We start from the raw sequence: 19,684 nt of genomic DNA, 5'->3' as shown, positions 1-19,684 counted from the left end.
GTGAGGAACATTCCCGATTCTTCATTCTTATTTATTTATATAGTGGGGTTTTGACAACCTCCTGATTGTCATTTTCAATGTCATAAGCTGATTTGTAGTTAGGTCTCACTTTGGAAAGTGCTTATGTTTGGAAACTTTTCACAGATTAACGGAATTAGCTAGAGAATTTGCTAAATCTCTTGGTCTCAACTCAGCTGAAAAATCTGCTTGTCACTGAAGAATTTCACTCTGATCTACAAATGGAGAGGTACTTGTGGAAGAGGGGCTGAGATGGAGTCCACATACCTGAGTGCTTCGCGATCCATGATGGTAAAAATGCAGACCACCCCGCCCCCCGCCGGCATTCAGAATCCGCTCCTTTGGGGTCTACTGAAAGCAGAACCTTAGACAAGGATTTGGGTGCCAGGAGTTTATTTGAGGGGTCATCCCAGTAGTGCACTGGTGGGATCTGGAGGAAGGAGACAGGGAAGGAAGGAAAAGCCAATAAAAGGTATGTTAATGAGAGGCTTATCACTGTGGATAACCGGAACCAATCCCAAGGGAACCCGAGAGATTTTTTGAGACACACACTTCGTCATTCTCCCACCAACAGACAAGAAAGGTGTAGTGGTCATCCATCAGCTGGTATTGCTCGTTGGTTGAAGGCTGCTCTTAGAAGCATCAACTCCCTGACACTTGGGGTGCATACAACATGCTTCTGTGACCGAAGAAAGCCATCAGGCAGAAAATCACAGAGGTATCGGGACAGGAAGCCATCTGTGTGCATGGAGCTGGTCACAGAAGCTGCAGCTAAAGGAGAATATATGGGCAGGGCCCCAACAACGTCTCCTGTCACCAGAATCGCTGGAGATGGGGCTTGGGAATCTGCATTTTTAACTCCAGATGATTCTGATCTTCAAATAAATTTGAGAATCACTGATCCCAAATGCAATCTGATGAGGTTATTTCCCTTGCTTTACTCCCTTTGGAGAATCCAAAGCCCTTAGTATGACATAAACAGTCCTGCAGGGTCTGGCCTATTCCTACCTCTACGGTTACATCCCCTGCTCTGTCATTTTCCTCCCCAGACTCTGCATCGAGGCCTCAGTTTGCTTGCACTTACCTGCAAACCAGGCTGTTTTACGCTTCTGCCTTGTGCTCAGAATGTTTCACCTGCAAGTAACAGAAAACTTAACCAGCAGCGGCTCAAACAAAAAGGGATTTCTTTTTCTAACGCAGCAAGAAGTCTGGAGATGGGCTGTTGTTGACATTGGTTCCATGGCTCAATAAAGTCAAGGCAGAAGTCTGATTCTTTCCGATTTGCCTTCATGGTTGCAAGCGGCTGCTGCAATTCCAGGTACCACGTTTGTATTCAAGTCAGGAAGGGGCAGCACCAAATAAGCAAAAGGTCTCCCAGAAGGACCAGCAAAGTTGTTCTCTTAATGCTTCATTGGCCTGAACTATGCCACGTGGCTACCCTGAGCAGCAAAGGGATAAGTGGATATGGTAGCCATTCCAGACTCTATACAGGAGACAGAAAGGCAGATGAGGGTTGGAAAGGTGGACATGGGATTAGGTTAGTCGTCTCTCATCCTGTTTGCCCAGGGAATACCTATTTAACTTTCGAGATGAATTTTTTCCCTAATATTTCATTTCTAAACTCTCACTCAAATCGAAAGCACTACATATTATGTACCTGCCTACCCACCACCTAGCTTCTATAAGTGACATTTTGCTATATTTGCTTTAACACATCTCCATTTATCTATGCATTCCTCTATCAATCTGTCCAATCCATCTTATTTTCTGGATGCAATTCAAAATAAGTTGCAAATATCAGTACACCTCCCCCTAAGTGCTTCACCATGTATGTCATTATCTAGAGTTCAATATTTGTTTAGAGTTCTTTTTAAGGTGAAATTTACAAACAACAAAACACACAAGATCATAACTGTACCATTTGATGAGTTTTGACAAATGCACATATCCATCTAACCAAATCCCTATCAAGACATAGAATCGCAGGGCACCTGGGTGGCTCAGTCAATTGAGCGTCCAACTTTGGCTCAGGTCATGATCTCACGGTTTGTGAGTTCCAGCCCACATCAGGCTTGCTGCTGTCAGCCCGCTTCAGATCCTCTGTCCCCCTCTCTCTCTGGCCTTCCCCTGCTCATGCTGTCTCTCTCTCTCTCTCTCTCTCTCTCTCTCTCTCTCTCTCTCTCACACACACACACACACACACACGCACACACACACACAAAATAAATAAACATTTTAAAAAAAGATATAGAATCCCCGAAGGAAATTGTCATATCCCTTCCTAGTCAAGGGACCACCGTCCCCCCAAAGGCAACTACTGCTCTGCTTTTTTTCATAGCAGATTAGTTTTGCTTGTTCTAGAACTTCATCTAAGTGGACTCATACAGTACATATGAGTAAAAGTAGTCTTTTTATTGAAAACTTGAGACACTTGGAGATGGTTAAGAATGGACTCCTTTTAATATCTTTTGTGCATTCACAGGCTTCCAAAATAGTACCTCTAACATTTTCCTTTCACATATTGTTTACCCATTTATCTTTCCCTTGTAGTATGTGATTCCTTCAAGGGCAAAGATCCTTTCCATTAATCTTTGTATTCTTAGCACAGCTCCTGCAGTCATTTAATAAATGTCTGTTGAATAAGTTGATGAGGGAACAGATTAAAGTTACTGGATTGGAGTAGGCTAGTAGCAAATTTTAGTTCTTTTACCTTCCTTTTGTATAGCCCTTAACCCATTTCATTACAGTTACCTGTGTGGGCATCTGTCTTGCCAGCTAGATGTGCCCAGCTTAGGCATGGTTGTAAAAGAGCAGACCTAGCCCGGCTGACTAGTGACTATGTCCCCGACATGGCTGCAGAAAGAAGTTCCTGCTTAAACCTCAGAACATGCCTCCTCCCCTTAAGTAACTTATCGATTGATTGGTGCATTCTTCCGAAGTCTGAGGTGGGAGGAAGGGGAGTGTGAGAGGCGTGGAAAGTGTGAGTAGAAGAGGGAGGGCTTCTCTCAGGTAGGGGCCAGAGTCAGGAGCCCTCAACCCTGTCCAGGCTTAGAATGACCTGGGAGCATTTTACCCCTCCCCAAACCAATTCATCAGAGTCTCTGGGGATGGTGTTTGGTGCTAGGTATTTATATAGCACAGCAAGGCTGACAGCCAATGGTTAATAAGTGACCAGTGGGAAACATTCTGTATACACTGAGGCCAAACATGTTAGAGATCCTCAGACACAGTGGTTCTTAAACTTCAGGTGCATCAGAATCTCCTGGAAGACTTGTTCAAACACAGATTGCTGAGCCCCACCCCCAGAGTTTCTGATTCAGTAGGTCTGTGACCACCAGGCCCAACATTTGCATTTTAACAAGCTCCAGGTGACGCTGATAATTGCTGATCTGGGACCACACTTTGGCAGCCAATCGGCTGAGTCCACGACCCTTCCCCAGCCAATCAGCTAAGGCCATGATCTCTATAAAACCTTTGTGCTTTTGAAACTCGCTCTCCTTCCCCAGCATCTCACCACTGCATTGGTGCAGGTAGGAGATTGAGCTCGAGCTAGCTCGAATAAAGGCTCTTTGCTTTTGCATCGGACTTGGCTCCTTGGTGGTCTTTGGAGATCACGAATTCTGGGCTTAACAGTTGTACCTTAGTGAACTTTGTAGCCTAGTGCCTGGCACAGTACTTGGTGCATAGCATATGTTGCTTTGAAGGTACGAATGAGCTCTGTGACTGTTTGTTATATGGCTGGCTTCCTGGTGATTCTCCTCAGTTGGTCCTTTCTCTTGGCAAGGGGGTCCAAAAACCTTTGGTGAGAATGGGAAGATGATGTGATGCATTTCCATGTGTCACGGCTCCACAATTGGTGGTCTGGACTATGGAGCGGACAGAGTGGGTCTCTGTGGAGCCTTGACCATGAAGCCCTCTTCCTTGGTCCGTATACTCGAGGGCTAGGAACCCTGTGTTGGTAATGCACACCAGAGTGCTAACTGATCACTGAGATGAGGCTGGTAAGGGCTCCCGGGGTGGCTTGCATTTGACCTGGGGAATCTGGGCATCTCGTAGTCTGTGGGAGGGGCTTGCCTTACTATGCTTCCAGGCAATTTGTATTTCTTCCCATCCCATGTGCTTTTCCTGGATTTCCGGGGGGTACTGTTCCCCATTCCCTCAGACTGTCAGGTCCCCCTGGTGGACCTTCATTCATTCTCCTATTCTTCACTTCTTGGAGAAATACATTCCAAGGTGAAATGCCTCTTACAGAAGCGAACCCTTTCCAAAAGGAGACTTTGCATTTGAGGCACCATCTTGGGTCTTTCACCAGCACGTGCATTTAAGGGTGAGAGTGGCAGTTGCTTGGCTGGCTACTCCTTATAAGACTGGTTCCCCTCTCTCCAAGCACCATGCCTCCTGCTGTCCATCTTCATTTGACTGCCTTTTTTGGAGCCAAGGTCCAGATTAAATTAATATGGCATGATTTTGTCTTCTATACCAAAGGGGATACAACACTAGCTCATTGATAGAACCTGGGTCCCACAGAAGGAAGTGGTCTTGCAGCCTGGGGTACTGACCTGAGCATCAGACCTGAGTCCTAGCCCTGGCTTTGCCACGGATTCTCTGTGTTACTTTGGGCAAGTCATTTCTATGCTTTGAGCCTCAGTTTCCCCATCTAGGCCATGTCCTAGACTCCACCTAAAATCACTGCCAGGTCGGCAATTACGAGAGTCAGGTTCAATTTGCAATGTCAAATTTAGGTTCCACATGAAAAAAAACCTCAGCTGGCAGATCAATAAGGATTCCAGAGAAGCCATTTTTCACCTGGGGGTGCTTCATTCATCATTATCTGCCCTAATCATCTCGTCTTGAGTGCCGGCCCTGGGCCGACAGATCTGCCCAGCTGCACAGCTCTCGCTCTTCTGGATGGGCAGCAAACCCCGGAGGAGGCCAGCTCAGTTTGGCCTGGCACAGAGTAAGACGGAAGTATTAATCAAGCCAGAAGTGGCTGCTGGCAGGAGATCAGAGGGTTTTGTCCAGGTTCGTTGAGTGAGCAGAGCGGCTGTGGGCTGAGGCCGTGTGTTAAGGAAGGTGCAAGACATGAAGGCATTTGTTTGACGGCAGCCACCCCAGCATGCTCTACACAGGGACACAGTGACCGGAACACCTTGTCCGTACTAATGAAGCATGGAGTGCCATGTGTTTGGTGTTAACGCAGAAGGCTACCTAATGGATTAACTTGGACAGCTTGTCTTCTCAAAGTGAGGAACGTGGTGAGTAGAATGGAGGGCCAGAGTGCCGGCCAGCTTCGGGAGCGGAAGCCAGTGAGGACAAACACTGAAGTCCCTCCGAGCTTCCTGGAATGCCTTTCCCCAAACGAGAGCTCAGACGCAGAGCTGCTCCCCCTCTCACACACCATCCACCCGTCTCCAGACTATGGTTCTTAATTAGAAGGAGTATTTTGGATGCGTGTCATATCCTGCTTCTGGTAACAGCACTTCTCCTCCACTGTCTGTTGCATGAAGTGACTTTGTAAGGACCTATTTCAAAAGCTGGAGTGCAAAGGGAAAAGTGGTTTTCAAAGCAAAATGCAGTGGAGGAAAGACTTAAAAGAGGAAGTCAAGCATTCATCTTTATCAGAGCATCTCAACCATTTCTTTAGTATACATTGTTATTAAGCACAAATGTACCTAGTGCTTTATGGAATCCTGATAGATGAACGTCTAGGTGATTAAAAAGGGATAAATCCAGGGGCATTTATGCCTTCTACAAAAGGACTCTTCACTTTACCGAAGATTGCCTTCAGGTGTTCTTTTTTTAGATGACTTTTCTGGACATCTGGGTGGCTCAGTTGGTAGGCGTCCGGCTTCGGCTCAGGTTTGTTCTCATGGTTCGTGGGTTCAAGCCCTGTGTCAGGCTCTGTGCTGACTGTTCAGAGCCTGGAGCCTGCTTCGGATTCTATGTCTCCCTCTCTCTCTTCCCCTCCCCCACTTGTACTGTGTCTGTGTGTGTCTCTCTCGCAAAAACAAAAACATTAAAAAACTTTTCTGAGCACTTAAAATACGATGTGATTTACACACCTCAATTGATTCAATTCTAGTTCAACCTAACTTTAACCCATTTTCCTGGAGGCAGGAGGAATGCCTGTTTCTCTCTCAGCATTCCTTCTCTCCTTTCTTCCCATGCCCAAGGAGCCATGTCATTGACTGGTTCTGGGTTTGCTAAGGGGCTGGAAGGTATAATCTGCAGCCTGGAGGTATAATTCAACCCCAGCGTTGACAAATGAAAAATGGGGCTCCCAGGGAGACGACACAACTTCTTTGAGATGATCTAGTAAGTTAGTGCTATTTTCACTCCATAATATTATCTCCTCACTGCAGTCCCTTACTTCACACTTGCCTTCCCTAAACTATATCCCCAGTCTTCCAGACTTGTTAGGGAATTGTCCCTGGTGAAAGAGCAAACCCAGAGGGTTAACATACACAGCAGCTACCATTCATTTTCAGCCCAGTGAGAATTAGTTTACCAAGCAGTTTTGGGGGGCTAAGGAGTGGGTGGAGGCAGGGAGTCAACTGGCCAGAGGACATGGGGTCAGCCTGGAAAGTCACACTGGATTGAGAGCAGTTTGGATGTCTGGAGAAGGTAGCAGAAGAAAAAGGGGAGGAAAGCTGGAAAACAAAGTTTGCTTTGCTCATTGCATATTTTCAAATTCAAACTAAAAGCAGGTTTTCATTATTTGTGTTACATTCTTTTTAACATTTATTATTGAGACAGAAAGAGAGCATGAGCATGGGAGGGGCAGAGAGAGGAGGAGACACAGAATCTGAAGGAGGCTCCAGGCTCTGAGCTGTCGGTACAGAGCCCAACACGGGGCTCGACCTCACAAACCCAGCAAGATCATGACCTGAGCCAAAGTCAGATGCTTAACTGACTGAGCCACCCAGGCACCCCGCATTACATTCTTTGATTGCATGTGCCTTAGACATTAATTGTGCTTTGAAACCAAACACTGAAATTGCTGTCCATTTTATGGTCTGCATATCCTCATCTGCCACTCTGTCTTCAATCCATTGCACTTCTGGCTTCTGGCTCCCGGCTCCCATTCTCAAGGTCACCAATGATCTCCATAGCAGTGGATGTATTTTTTAGTTCTTACAGCATTTAACCTCCCAGCACTACTTGACTCAGTTCCCTCATTCTTTTTTTTAATTCTTAAAAAATATTTAGTTTTGAGAGAGAGACAGAATGAGAGTGGGTTGGGGCAGAGAGAGAGGGAGACACAGAATCAGAAGCAGGCTCCAGGCTCTGAGCTGTCAGCACAGAGCCTGACATGGGGCTCGAACTCACAAGCCGTGAGATCATGACCTGAGCCGAAGTCAGATGCTCAACCAACTGAGCCACCCAGGTGCCCCAGTTCCCTCATTCTTGAAAATCTGTTTACCTACCATCAGACCAAGTCCTTCTACATTCTTCCTAGCTTTTGTACACTTTCTCTCCTTTTAGAGTCTTCTGCCTGATCATTAAATGTCAGAATTCTCCAAGGCTCTTTTTAGAACCCTCTTTTCTTCTCACTTTATGATCTGTCTCTCTGAGCAATATTTCCTTGTCCACATCTATGGCTCTGCATGAGAATGACTCACAAGTTTGTGTCCCCAGCCCAGACCTTGTCTTCCGCCTCCTCTGATGAGCCCAATGTGGCCCTTTTGTTGGGTATCTTAGAATATGAAACTCAACAAATCTCAAACTCATGATGTTCATCCCACAAATCTAGACTTCTTAAAGTACTTTCCATGGTACAACCGTGGACCTAGTTGCACAAGCCTGGAATGTTCAGCGGGGGTTGCCCTTTACTTCTTCCTTCTCACCCCCATATTCAATTTGTCCTCTACTCTCATCAAGTTTACCTACTAAACCTCTCAAATTCATCTCTCCCATTTCCACCTCCACAGTCCATCCTCTTCCACGTGGACTTCTACAATATTCATCTAACTATTCAATCACCTCCATCTTGGGCTTCTTCAATGTGTCTTCTACATCAAATCTGAAATAATCTTCCCAAAGTACAGCTCAAATTGTGCCTACCTCGCCCCATGTTGAAAGCCTTTTTCGGCTTCTCATTGTTATTAGAATTAAAATTTAAGGGGCTCCTGGGTGGTTCAGTTGGCTGAGCAGCTGACTTCAGCTCTGGTCATGATGTCGCAGTTCATGAACTTGAGCCTCACGTCGGGCTCTGTGCTGACAGCTCAAAGCCTGGAGCCTGCTTTGGATTCTGTGTCTCCCTCTCTCTCTGCCCTCCCCACTCATTCTCTCTCTCTCTCTCTCTCTCTCTCTCTCTCTCTCTCTCTCTCTCTCAAAAGTAAATAAAGCACTTAATTAAAAAAAAAATGAACAAACATTAAAAAAAAATTAGAATTTAAAACAGGGGTGCCTGAGTAGCTCAGTCAGTTAAGGGTCAGGCTCTTGGTTTTGGCTCAGGTCACGATCTCATGGTTCATGAGTTTGTGCCCCACCTCAGGGTCTGTGCTGACAGTGCATAGCCTGCTTGGGATTCTCTCTCTCCCTTTCTCTCTGCCCCTCCCCTGCTCTCTCTCTCTCACTCACACACACACACACACACACACACTCTTTCTCTCTCTCTGTCTCTGTCTCTCAAAAATAAACTTTAAAAAACAAAATTTAAATTTAAAATGTTCACGTAGGAGCAACTTCTTAATATTCACATTGAATTGCAGTCTGCCAGGCTCTGCCATCTAATTGCATGACTTGACCTCCAGTCACCATGTTGAGCTTCCTCCCACCCCAGGACCTTTTCACATCCTCTGCCCTTTGCCTGGAACATTGATCTTTCTCCTTTCCATTCACTTACCTCCTGTCTCCTCAGATCATTTTACTTCTTCCAGGAAAGCTGTGGTGGGTCTTGTTGACAAACCATATTCTAGGCTCCCAGAGTATTGTGTTCTTCTCCATTTCATTTAAAAAAACAAAACAACCTGGCATGTTTTTAAAAACCTGACATATTTTTTTAATTCAATTTAATTTTTTAATGTTTATTTATTTTTAATTTTTTTTTAACGTTTGTTTATTTTGGAGACAGAGACAGAGCACGAACAGGGGAGGGGCAGAGAGAGAGGGAGACACAGAATCGGAAGCAGGCTCCAGGCTCTGAGCCATCAGCCCAGAGCCCGACGCGGGGCTCGAACTCACGAACCGTGAGATCGTGACCTGAGCTGAAGTTGGATGCTTAACCAACTGAGCCACCCAGGCGCCCCTAATGTTTATTTATTTTTGAGAGGGAGCATGCGAGCAGGGGAGGAGCAGAGAGAAAGGGGGACAGAGGAGCCAAATTGCGCACAGTGCTGAGAGCAGAGAGCTCCATGCGGGGCTCAAGCTCATGAGCCATGAGATAATGACCTGAGCTGAAGTCGGATGCTTAACTGACTGAGCCACTCAGGTGCCCCTGCTTTTTCTTATCATTGTACCCCTAGCACTTAGGGTGGTGCCTGCCATGTGGTGGGCATGCCATAAGTACTTCTTACTAATTGTACCTTGGTTTTCAATTATTGGGAATATTATGAGTCCAAGTTGGAATTCACCGGGATTCCCAACCTAGGAACCCCAACAGAGTCTATGACAGTATAAACTATTCTAAGTGAATATGCCTTGACAAACTAAGGTGCAACCCAAATGTAAATGTGACTTGACACTCACAAAGGAAATGGATCACCCACACTTATCAACGGAAAGAATACACTAAAGCCATTTTACTGCATTACCTAAATGAGGCAAAAACGTTCTGAAAATTTGAGGACTTTTTAGCCTCAAAATTGAAATTTATCAGACAGCTACACACATCAAATTTGGACTCTTCAGGTAGCAAATGTGAGGGCACTTTTCTCAGCTGATTTCATCTACAAGATAGGGAACAGCTGGGTGTTGAGAGCGTTCACTCGACTACATAGCTACTCTCCGGGTATAGATAGTTTGAGTACTTCAACTCTGGAGATAAATCGTAACTCTTGAGCTTGTATTCATTCTCCAGGCAATCTACAAGCAAATGTGGCCTGGGAGACTTTACCCTCCAACGAGAGTATATTTTTTGGAAACATTTCATCTGTCTGCGTGCTTCAACATCCTTATCTATAAAATGGGAATGCTAAAACCTACCCTGCCTGCCTCAGGGTCATTGGGAAAGTCTAAAATAAAATTAACCAAAGGAAATTATCTTGTGAAGCATAAAGTCCCACGCATGTGCAGTTCATTCCTTTTCATAGTAATTGTTGGTATGATGAACATTCTATAGGCTAGTCATACCTGTAAATAGCCATGATAATTAATTATGATATTCATGGCCAGACACCTGCTATGGAACAAGAAATGTCTCTCAGATGACTTGGGGGAAAAAAACCAACAATTAGGAATCCAGAATATTTCTAGATTTAGCATTTTGTTTTCCCCCAAATGGCCCTTTTCTGTCTTTCCAAAGAATCCTGCTGCATCACTGAAAGGAATGGATTTTTCTTAGTCAAAATTAAATACAATAAGTTGATAGTGGCCATGTAGGTCTTCACACATAATGCTTGGCTGCTCTGAGCCTCGATTCAGCTGTTGGTCCTGAATGGGGCTCCGGCCCTTTAGGCACACATTCCACTAAAACACCGCGCAAATCATGTATTTTAACCACACATGCCAGGTTTCAGGGAACAGAACTCTCTTTAATTATGAAACAGTTTGCACATTTGCTGGATGCACATGAGGGGCTATTTTATAAAGGCACAATTATCAGAAGCAAAAAAGTTTAAAAAACTCAGAGATGAATCTGGAACACAGAGAGGAGACAAAATCGTATGAAGAGAAAGGCCTAGAGACCCTCTTGGCTGAATCCTGTTGGTTCAGAGTTTTGCACCTGTCAGTGTCTTTTATTTGCTTCAGTAGAAGATATTTCTTCAGGCCTGTGGACAACTCTGAAATTGCAAAACAGGCGTGGAAGCACATTCATGGAAATGTAATCTTGTCTTCCTCTAGACCGCGGGGACTATGAGCTATCCTGGGGTTCCACGTGCCAGAGACATGAAGAAAGCAGAGCGGTCCCAGAGAAAAGTGACCGTGGAGGAGGAGCTTCCGCCAGAAGCGAGGGAATAGGGGAAGAAGTTCACATTTGTAAGTAATTGCAACAGCTGCCAGTAAATATACTGTCTTTCAGGGATGTGAGTTGATAATAAAGCCAGGCAGCTGACCCAAGCTCCCCGGGCAGCAGAACAGAGAGGAGGCAGCGTCCTTTATTAAAATACAGCCAGGGTGTTCGAGGTTAGGCATCAGGAGAAACTTATTGAAGGTAAACCTTGTCCATCTCTGAAGGCATCAGCACCATAGTGTGAGTTTGAGGCATTTTAAACAATGGAATGGAATAGAATGAGGTTAGCTTGTTTGGAGACCGGGAGATTTTAAAAAAAAAAAAAAAAAAAAAAAAAAAGGCCAAAAAGGTCAGACGGTCTTCTCTTCAGCTGCCTTCTCTTTCTTCCAAGTGCACTAAGTTGGGTGAACTGGTGTCTGTGTGCCTGAGTTCAAAACCAGATCACCATTTATTGGCTGTGTGGCCTTAGACAAGTTACTTCGTCTCTCTGTGCCTCAGTTTCCTTCTTAGTCAAACAATGATAATGATAGAGTGTTCCCTCAAGGACCATTGTGAGGAGTAAATGAGGTCGCCTATGGAAAAGCCTTTAGTGCAACACCTTCCAGGAAGTAAGCACTTAATACACACTGGCTGCTATTATTATTTTGTTACTGTGTTCGTTTTGGCCTCCTCTCCACACACAGTCCACGTCTCTAAACCCAGTCGCATTACGGTCCTATTCTGGCTTCCCTTAGGCTCCAGGGTTGTGCTTAAACCATTTGGGCATGTCATATCCACCCAAACCCAGTGTGGCACTCATGGTCTCCCATGCCAGCTGACCTTTTCCCCCAAAACATCCAACATTGGTCATCAATACTTCTCCTAGACAAAGACTTTGGAGTCCCCTCGTTCCCCATTGCTATTTTCCCAGCTCTTTAAAATGCCCTTTAAGGGGTACCTGGGTGGCTCAGTCGGTTAGGTGTCCGACTTCAGCTCAGGCCATGATCTTGTGGTCCGTGGGTTTGAGCCCCACATGGGGCTCTGTGCTGACAGCTGAGAGCCTGGAGCCTGCTTCAGATTCTGTGTCTCCCTCTCTATCTCTGCCCCTCCCCCATGCATGCTCTGTGTGTCTCTCTCTCAAAAATAAACATTAAAATTTTTTTTAAAAATAAAATAATAAAATGCCCTTTAATCTCCTTCACCGCCACCCTCTCGTGGATTTCCTGACTTCAGCAAGATTCCAGATCTTTCCCCCACTGTCTCTTTCTCTCCCCTACTCATCTTCACTATCCCCACTGCCAGCTCATCCTAGTCTCCTCTTCCTACTCTAATCTTCCTAAAATTCCATTTTGCCTTGGCAAGTCTCCCGCTTAGGAGCCAAAAATGACATCCAACTGTCACTGCAGTCGAATTCAGGCTCCTTTTTGGTGTGCTGGGAATGTTTTGGATTTGGATCTGGAGGGTGCTTCCATGGCGTGTGTTATCAGTCTCCTTACGCTGCTATAACAAACACCACAGACTGTGGGGCTTAAACAACAGAGATTTATTCCTGGTCCTGGGGGCTGGAAGTCCCAGATCAAGGTGTGGGCATGGTTGGTTCCTTCTGAGGCCTCTCTCCTTGGCCTGCAGACAGCCGTCTTCACCCCGTGTGCTCACGTGGTCTTCTCTCTGTGTGTATCTGTGCCTGATCTGTTCTTAGGACTGTGTCCTATCCTCCTTTGCTTACGGGGACACCATAATGATGTCATTATGGATTCGGGCCCACCCTAATGATCTCACTTTAACTTATTTAGGTCCTTTAAGACCCTATCTCCAAATACAGTCACATTCAAAGGTACTGGAGGGTTCGGGATTTCAACATGAATTTTGACAAGGAGACAGCATAATTCAGCCTAGAACAGTATATGTATGTGAAAATTAATCAAAGCACACTCTCCATGTACATGTAGTTTACTGTACCTATATTATACTTTGGTAAAATAATTTAAAAATTGGCAGCAGTAACAATAAAAAATCAACTTCCTTTTCTCGACCTCAAATCCCATTTTCTCTTCTCGCTGTCTTAGACAAATCCTTGATATCCTCCTCACTTTCCTTGTCCTCTCCATGCATTCATTCATTTACCAACCACCATGTTTGTTTCTGTGTTTACACTCATACCTTTCCTCCCCTCCATAACCTTTTTAAAAAAAATTTTTTTAACGTTTATTTATTATTGAGAGACAGAGAGACAAAGCATGAGCAGGGGAGGGGCAGAGAGAGGAGGAGACACAGAATCCAAAGCAGACTCCAGGTTCCGAGCTGTCAGCACAGAGCCTGACACGGGGCTCAAACTCACAGACCACGAGATCATGACCTGAGTTGAAGTCAGACGCTCAACCGACTGAGCTACCCAGGCGCCCCTCCATAACCTGTTTTTAAAAAAGTTTATTTTCAGAGAGAGAGGGAAAGCATGACTGGGAGAGGGGCAGAGAGAGAAGGAGAGAGAATTTCAAGCAGGCTCTGCACTCTCAGCGCGGAGCCCGACTCAGGGCTCAATCCCATGGCCCCGGGATGATTAACTGAACTGGAATCAAGAGTCAGAGGCCCAAACAGCTAAGCCACCCAGGTGCCCCTTCCCTCCATAGCCTTTAAAACCTTTCGGGGCTCAGCTCAAATTCTATCTCCTGCACGTACAGATTTGTTCACATGCACTCTGTTTCATTCAGCATTTATGGAGTGTGTTCTATGTGCTGGGCTCAACGTTCTGGAATATTGAATGAGAGACATGTGCCCCAGCCTGATGGAGTCTGCCATTTGTGGGAAGACAGATGAGTAAAAATCAGCGAGCATTGTAGTTATGAACACCGGGTATCTCAGTCCTGTTCAGGATGTTTTAACAAAATACCACAGACAGAGTGGCTTAGACAACAGATGAACATTTACTTCTCATAGTTCTGGAGGCCGTGGAGTCCAAGATCAAAGTGCTGGCAGATTTGGTTAATGGCGAGAGCCCCCTTACAGGCTTAGAGAGCTGCCTTCTTGCTGTGAGTTCTTATGCTGTAGAGACAGCGCCCTGGCATCTCTTCCCCGTTTTAGAAAGGTGTCAACTCCATCCTGAGGCCTCATGACCTCATCTAGACTTAATTACTTCCCAAAGGCCCTACCTCCAAATACCATCACATCATCACATTGGGGGTTGGAGCTTCAATAGAGAAATTTTGGGAGAGCTCAAACATTTAGTCTATAACTCAGGGCATAATGTGAGCACAGTCACCAGAGACCATAAGGATGAGAAAGATTAGCCAGATAAAGGGATGCAGAAGAAAAAATGCCTTCATGGGGAAAGCCTTTTGCAGACGTTCTGGGATGAATGAAGGCAGGCAGATTAGGGAACTAACCGCAAGTAACTTAGTGTTTCTGGGGCATAGGGGCATGAAAAGGGATGATGGGAAAGAGAGTGCTGAGGCTGAAGACGGGCTCCCAGGAGCTATTCAGGGACTTTGCACTTTACCCTGCAGGCAGTAGTGGGTCACTGAAGCCTGAGAGTCAAAATCGCAGAGTAGAAATTTCTCTTTGGCAACAAAAAGGAGGATAAGTTAGGGGTGACCCGCTGGACGTTCTCTCTAGACTCTACATCCTGATTTAGAATTGAATGGTCTATTTTTGCTCCCAGGCTCTAGATTTCAGTCTCCTACCCAAGTATAAGCTTGTTCAGGACAAGGACCCTATTTTTGCAGGTGCCCAGCATAAGATCTCCATGAAAACTCCACAAGGATCCTCTTCTGACCTTTTTCTTCCCTTGCTATGATCAGATGTCCCTAGAACACTTTTCTTTCAGTAAAGAATGTTCTTCCCACACCATTACTGTACTTATTTTATTGGACTTTCTTGGGAATGTCCAGAAAATGGGCTGATGTCAAGTGCAAAGGTCATAGTGCTGTGGACAGTGACAGTTAGATGTAAAGCAGGGCTTCTGGGACTTTAATATGCACATGGACACTGAGGACTCTTGTTAAAAATGCAGATCTAGGGGCGCCTGGGTGGTTCAGTCGGTTAAGCGTCCGACTCTTGATGTCGGCTCTCAATGGTTTGTGAGATTGAGCCCCATGTCAGGCTCTGCACTGGCAGTGCAGAGCCTGCTTGGGATATTCATATTCTCTCTCTCTCTCTCTCTCTCCCTCTCTCTCCCTCCCTCCCTCCCTCCCTCCCTCCCTCCCTCTCCCTGCCCCTCCCCCGCTCACACTCTCTTTCTCTCAAAATAAATAAATAAACTTAAAAAAAACCTTAAAAAATGCAGATTTGGATTCTGCAGGTCTGGGATGGGGCCTGGGACTCTGCTTCTCTGACAAATGGATGCAGCAGGTCCACGACCATATTTTGAGGAGCCAGGGTGTTGGGGGAAGAACACCCCAGGCTGAAAAACCTGAGGGCCTGGGTTTGAGCTCTCTGCCTTGTCAGGAAGTGGACGCAAGACCCGGACCCGGACCCAGTCAGTGAACTTCCCTGGGCCTCAAGCTTCCTCATAAGGAAGTCAGTTGGGGCTTCCTCAAGCCCCAAACATAAGGAGTTTGTCCAAGTGATCTCTTTAAATTCATCTGCGATTTGGTGAGTTCCATTTGGCAAAAACATTTTGAGAGTCTTGAAGAAAAGAGGTATGTGAATTCAGTCCATTATAGTTATTAATGTTACTGAGAGAGGGGCCGTGGCTGGAGTTCCAGTGGATTAAAAAAAAATAATCCTTTAATCTTTCTAACATAGTCTCTCACCACTTGGCTGGGCACAACGTAGATTACTGCTTTGAATGTGCCAGGCTAAAACGAAAATCTCAAGTCAGGATCCTCTTGCCTTTATACTCCATTTGCGGCCACGCTGTCTCGGATGCATGTTGAAATAACTTTTCAATTGTGAAACAAGCCTCCATTTACTTTAAAATAAATTTTCAAGGAGTTCTATGTAAACCCCAAATTCACCACGGTAGCCGGGAAACAACAGGTGCGGCGGAGTGTGGATTTTTGAATTTAAACATCTCTAACTTGGGATTTGGTTGACGTGATCCCTGAAGGTCTCCGCGTTGCTACTGTATGCGCTGAAAAGGGTGGATAATGAAGAGAGGTATAATCTCATTTGTTACGGAACGCTGTTTGTGACAGCTCATTGGAGCCACCACGCTGAAGGCCAATGGAGAGGTTAACCGTCTTTTTTCTTTCTTTCTTTCTTTCCCCCCACCCCCAAATGCTGATTATTCAAAGCAGTGCAGGAGAATCGGAGAACAGCATCACAATAAGATAAAGGCAGTACTTGCTTTCAAATGTAATCCTTCTCTTCAGTATTAACAAGCTGCTGAGTAGAGGAACAGCACAGCACAGTCCTTGGGACCAGTGGGTTTCACTTAATTCGGACAAGGCGCGACAGGAGGGAGATGAGAAAGTGTAACCCGAGGGGCAGTCGTGTCAGATGCTGGCTGTGCCCGTGTGTGTTGTGGAGGGGCGAGGGGGTGGGAGAAGGACAGGCGGGAAGCCTGTTAGGGGGCTGGCTCCGAAAATGTACCATCAAGCCTCAAACAACTACTCAGCTCAGAAACATTCACATGCAGCTTTTAAGATGTTGGTCTTTTTTAATGAGTGAGTTTCAGGCAGTGTATGCAATTGTGGCAAAACAACAAAACGGAAATAGTGTGCCTTCTCTTTGCCAGGATTCTCAGCCCCCAGCTACAAGCGGGGTGTAAGTTGACGTGACAATAGTGAAAATGCTGCTATCTGGCCGGTCCCGGGAAAGGTCGCCTTCCTCGCAAGCCTCCCATGCGTGCGGGAGCTTCTAGCGGATCTCGGCACCCAGACTGCAGGACTCCAGCCCTCCACCCATGACTCCAATTTCCAGAGAGCCCACCTGCATTGCTAGAGCTCTCTCACGTCCCACACTGCTCCTGTGGGGCCTTCCTCCGTTCTTCCTCTGGGTCATGCCGCCTCTCGGGTCCCTCATCCGGTGCAACCTGGGGCCACTTGGATGTTGCTTTTGTTTCTCTCCTTAGCGCCCTGCCCAGCCACGATGCCAGTTGAGTTCCCTCCTCCTTGCCTTAAATCACAAGCTCTTCTTCCCAACCCTGCTCCTTCCAGGAAGCAGGCTGCCCCTCCTCTGTTCAGCCAGCCCCTTTCTCCTCCCTGGGTTTTAGTCCATTTCAATCTTACGGGGGTTTTTTCTCCAAACCTTTTGCTCCCAATCTTACAGGGGTTTTTTCTCCAAAGCTTTTGCTCCCAAAACCAAAACCAACAAACAAAAAATAAAACCAGGCATGTTCTTGGGAGCGTTATATTTTTGCAATATCATAGTGGGAAAATAACTCATGTATGCATCTTTAATTTCTTCTTATGCTCTTTTAGCTTCTAGCTGTTGAGATCTAGAGAAGCAGTGGCCCGAGTTAACGGCAGAGCAAATGGACCCAGTGTACCCTTGTGAGCTGACAAACGGCAGCCTTGAGCTCTTGAGTGAAACATGATGGCATTTCCTGAATGCTGACTGTAGGAGAAGCCTGAAAGGGCAGGCAGACCACGCGGGTCCACCGCCTTAGAGCTGTGGACGGTCTTTGTACCTCATTGAGCCTCAGTGTCTTCCTCTGCAAAATCACCCTGCCATTTGGGGAGTAAGCTGAGATACTCTAGTAAATGTGCCTGAGAGTCCACGGTTGTCCAGAGAATGTTCATCGATTCACTTTTTCATTGGTTTCTTCTCAATCAGCAAGGCAGAAGCACTGATCCTCGTCCAGTCTCCAGAAGCCTTTGCTGTTTGTCTGCCTTTGTAGATAGTCTTTTTCTTTTTTTCTTCTGAACAGAGAAAGAGCGCAAGCAGAGGAGAGGGGAGGAGAGAGAGAATCTTAAGCAGGCTCCATGCTCAGCGCAGACTGCAACGTGGGGCTCGATCCTATGACACTGGGATCATGACCTGAGCCCAAATCAAGAGTCAGACACTTGAGGCACCTGGGTGGCTCAGTCATTTAAGCCTCTGGCTCTTGATTTGGGCTCAGGTCATGATCTCATGGTTTGTGGGATCGAGTCCTGCATCAGGCCCAGTGCTAACAGCATGGAGCCTGCTTGGGATTCTGTCTTTCCCTCTCTTTCTCTTCCCCTCCTCTACTCGTGTTCTCTCTCAAAATAAATAAATAAACATTAAAAAAAAAAAAAAAAACACTCAACCCACAGAGCCACCCAGGCATCCCTGCCTTTGTAGCCATTCTGAGCACCAAGAATCATTTTCACGGGGGTGTTAGAATAAAACTGTGGGCGGGACCCTGAGGAAGAAACCCTACCAGAGCCATAGTTCCACTTGCCGGGCCTGGGAGATCCCACCCCGCCCCTAGTCTGGGCAGGCTCAGAAGCGGGGAGCTTGCTTGTGAGTCTTCTGGGCTAAGGGGAGATCGATGTGCAAAGTTCTCTAGCCTCTCTCCAGTGCTACTACCTCAAGGCTGTCGATGTTACGTGGTAGCCGAGAGCTGGGTTCATGCCCTACTCCACCACTGGCTGTCCACACGGACCCGCACAACCACGCATAGCCGAAATCTACGCATCGAGCTCTGCTACCCGCCGGCCACCATGCTGGGTGCTGGGAGACTGTGGGGAACAAAAATCAAGGTTTCTGTCCTCACAGACCCCATGGCCGGGCTTAACTGCTCTTAGCCTCAGTTTTCTCGTTTGTAATTTTTTTTAATGTTTTATATTTGAGAGAGAGAAAGAGAGGGAGAATAGGAGTAGGGGAGGGGCAGAGAGAGAGAGAGAGGGAGACACAGAATCCGAAGCAGGCTTTAGCCTCTGAGCTGTCAGCACAGAGCCCGACAGGGGGCTTGAACCCTTCGAGCTGTGAGATCATGACCTGAGCCAAAGTTGGACACTTAACCGACCGAACCCTCCAGGCACCCCTCAGTTTTCTCATTTGTAAAATGGGAATAATACCTATCTCATAACTTTGCTATACGACTAAATGAGGTGACAGCCAAGGAGCTGAGGACAGCGCCTGTCACACAGCAGTTACCATGTTTTGACATGATAGCTCTGGTTATTTATTACAACTCTGAACACTGCTGTGTTTGTTTTCCAGGCACAAGAGTCATACCTATCAGTATCTAATGATTAGATCTGTGTTATGGGGAAAAAAACCCTAAAAATGTGACTATGTTTACATGTATTTAAATAAATGAAGGAAAAATGGCAAATAAAATGGTGGAATTAAAGGGGAAAAGAGAGAGCCTATTATGCCTTGGAATTATTTGAGTTGTTTAAACAATTATGCATTACTTTTTAAGCTAAAATTCAATAAAGTTTTAAAAAGCAAAAAAAATTTTTTTAATGTTTTTTTTTTTGAGATTGAAAGAGAGAGTGAAAGTGGGGAGGTGCAGAGGGAGAGAGGAGAGAGAGAGAATCACAAGCAGGCTCCATGCTATCAGCACAGAGCCTGATGTGGGGCTCGAACCCACAAACTGTGAGATCATGACCTGAACTGAAATCAAGAGCTGGACACTTAACCGACTGAGCCACCCAGGTGTCCCTCTCCAAAAATGTTTTTAAATAGCTAACCAACTGTGTCTCCCTCTCTCTCTGCCCCTCC

General features: G+C 46.0%; 1 long non-coding RNA gene across 1 annotated transcript in view; it reads left to right on the top strand.

Moving 5' to 3' along the window:
* The window catches only part of LOC131500946 (uncharacterized), a 58,896-nt gene extending 39,526 nt beyond the window's left edge, over positions 1–19,370 (top strand). Inside the window, exons 3-4 of the long non-coding RNA XR_009256543.1 lie at positions 11,023–11,147; positions 17,477–19,370. This is a non-coding gene — a long non-coding RNA (uncharacterized LOC131500946). The remainder of the gene's footprint in view (positions 1–11,022; positions 11,148–17,476) is intronic.
* The last annotated feature ends 314 nt before the right edge of the window (positions 19,371–19,684 follow it).

Source organism: Neofelis nebulosa, chromosome 18, assembly GCF_028018385.1.
Source record: "Neofelis nebulosa isolate mNeoNeb1 chromosome 18, mNeoNeb1.pri, whole genome shotgun sequence".
NCBI classification, from domain to species: Eukaryota; Metazoa; Chordata; class Mammalia; order Carnivora; family Felidae; genus Neofelis; species Neofelis nebulosa.
This window is presented reverse-complemented; position numbering and strand designations above follow the sequence as displayed.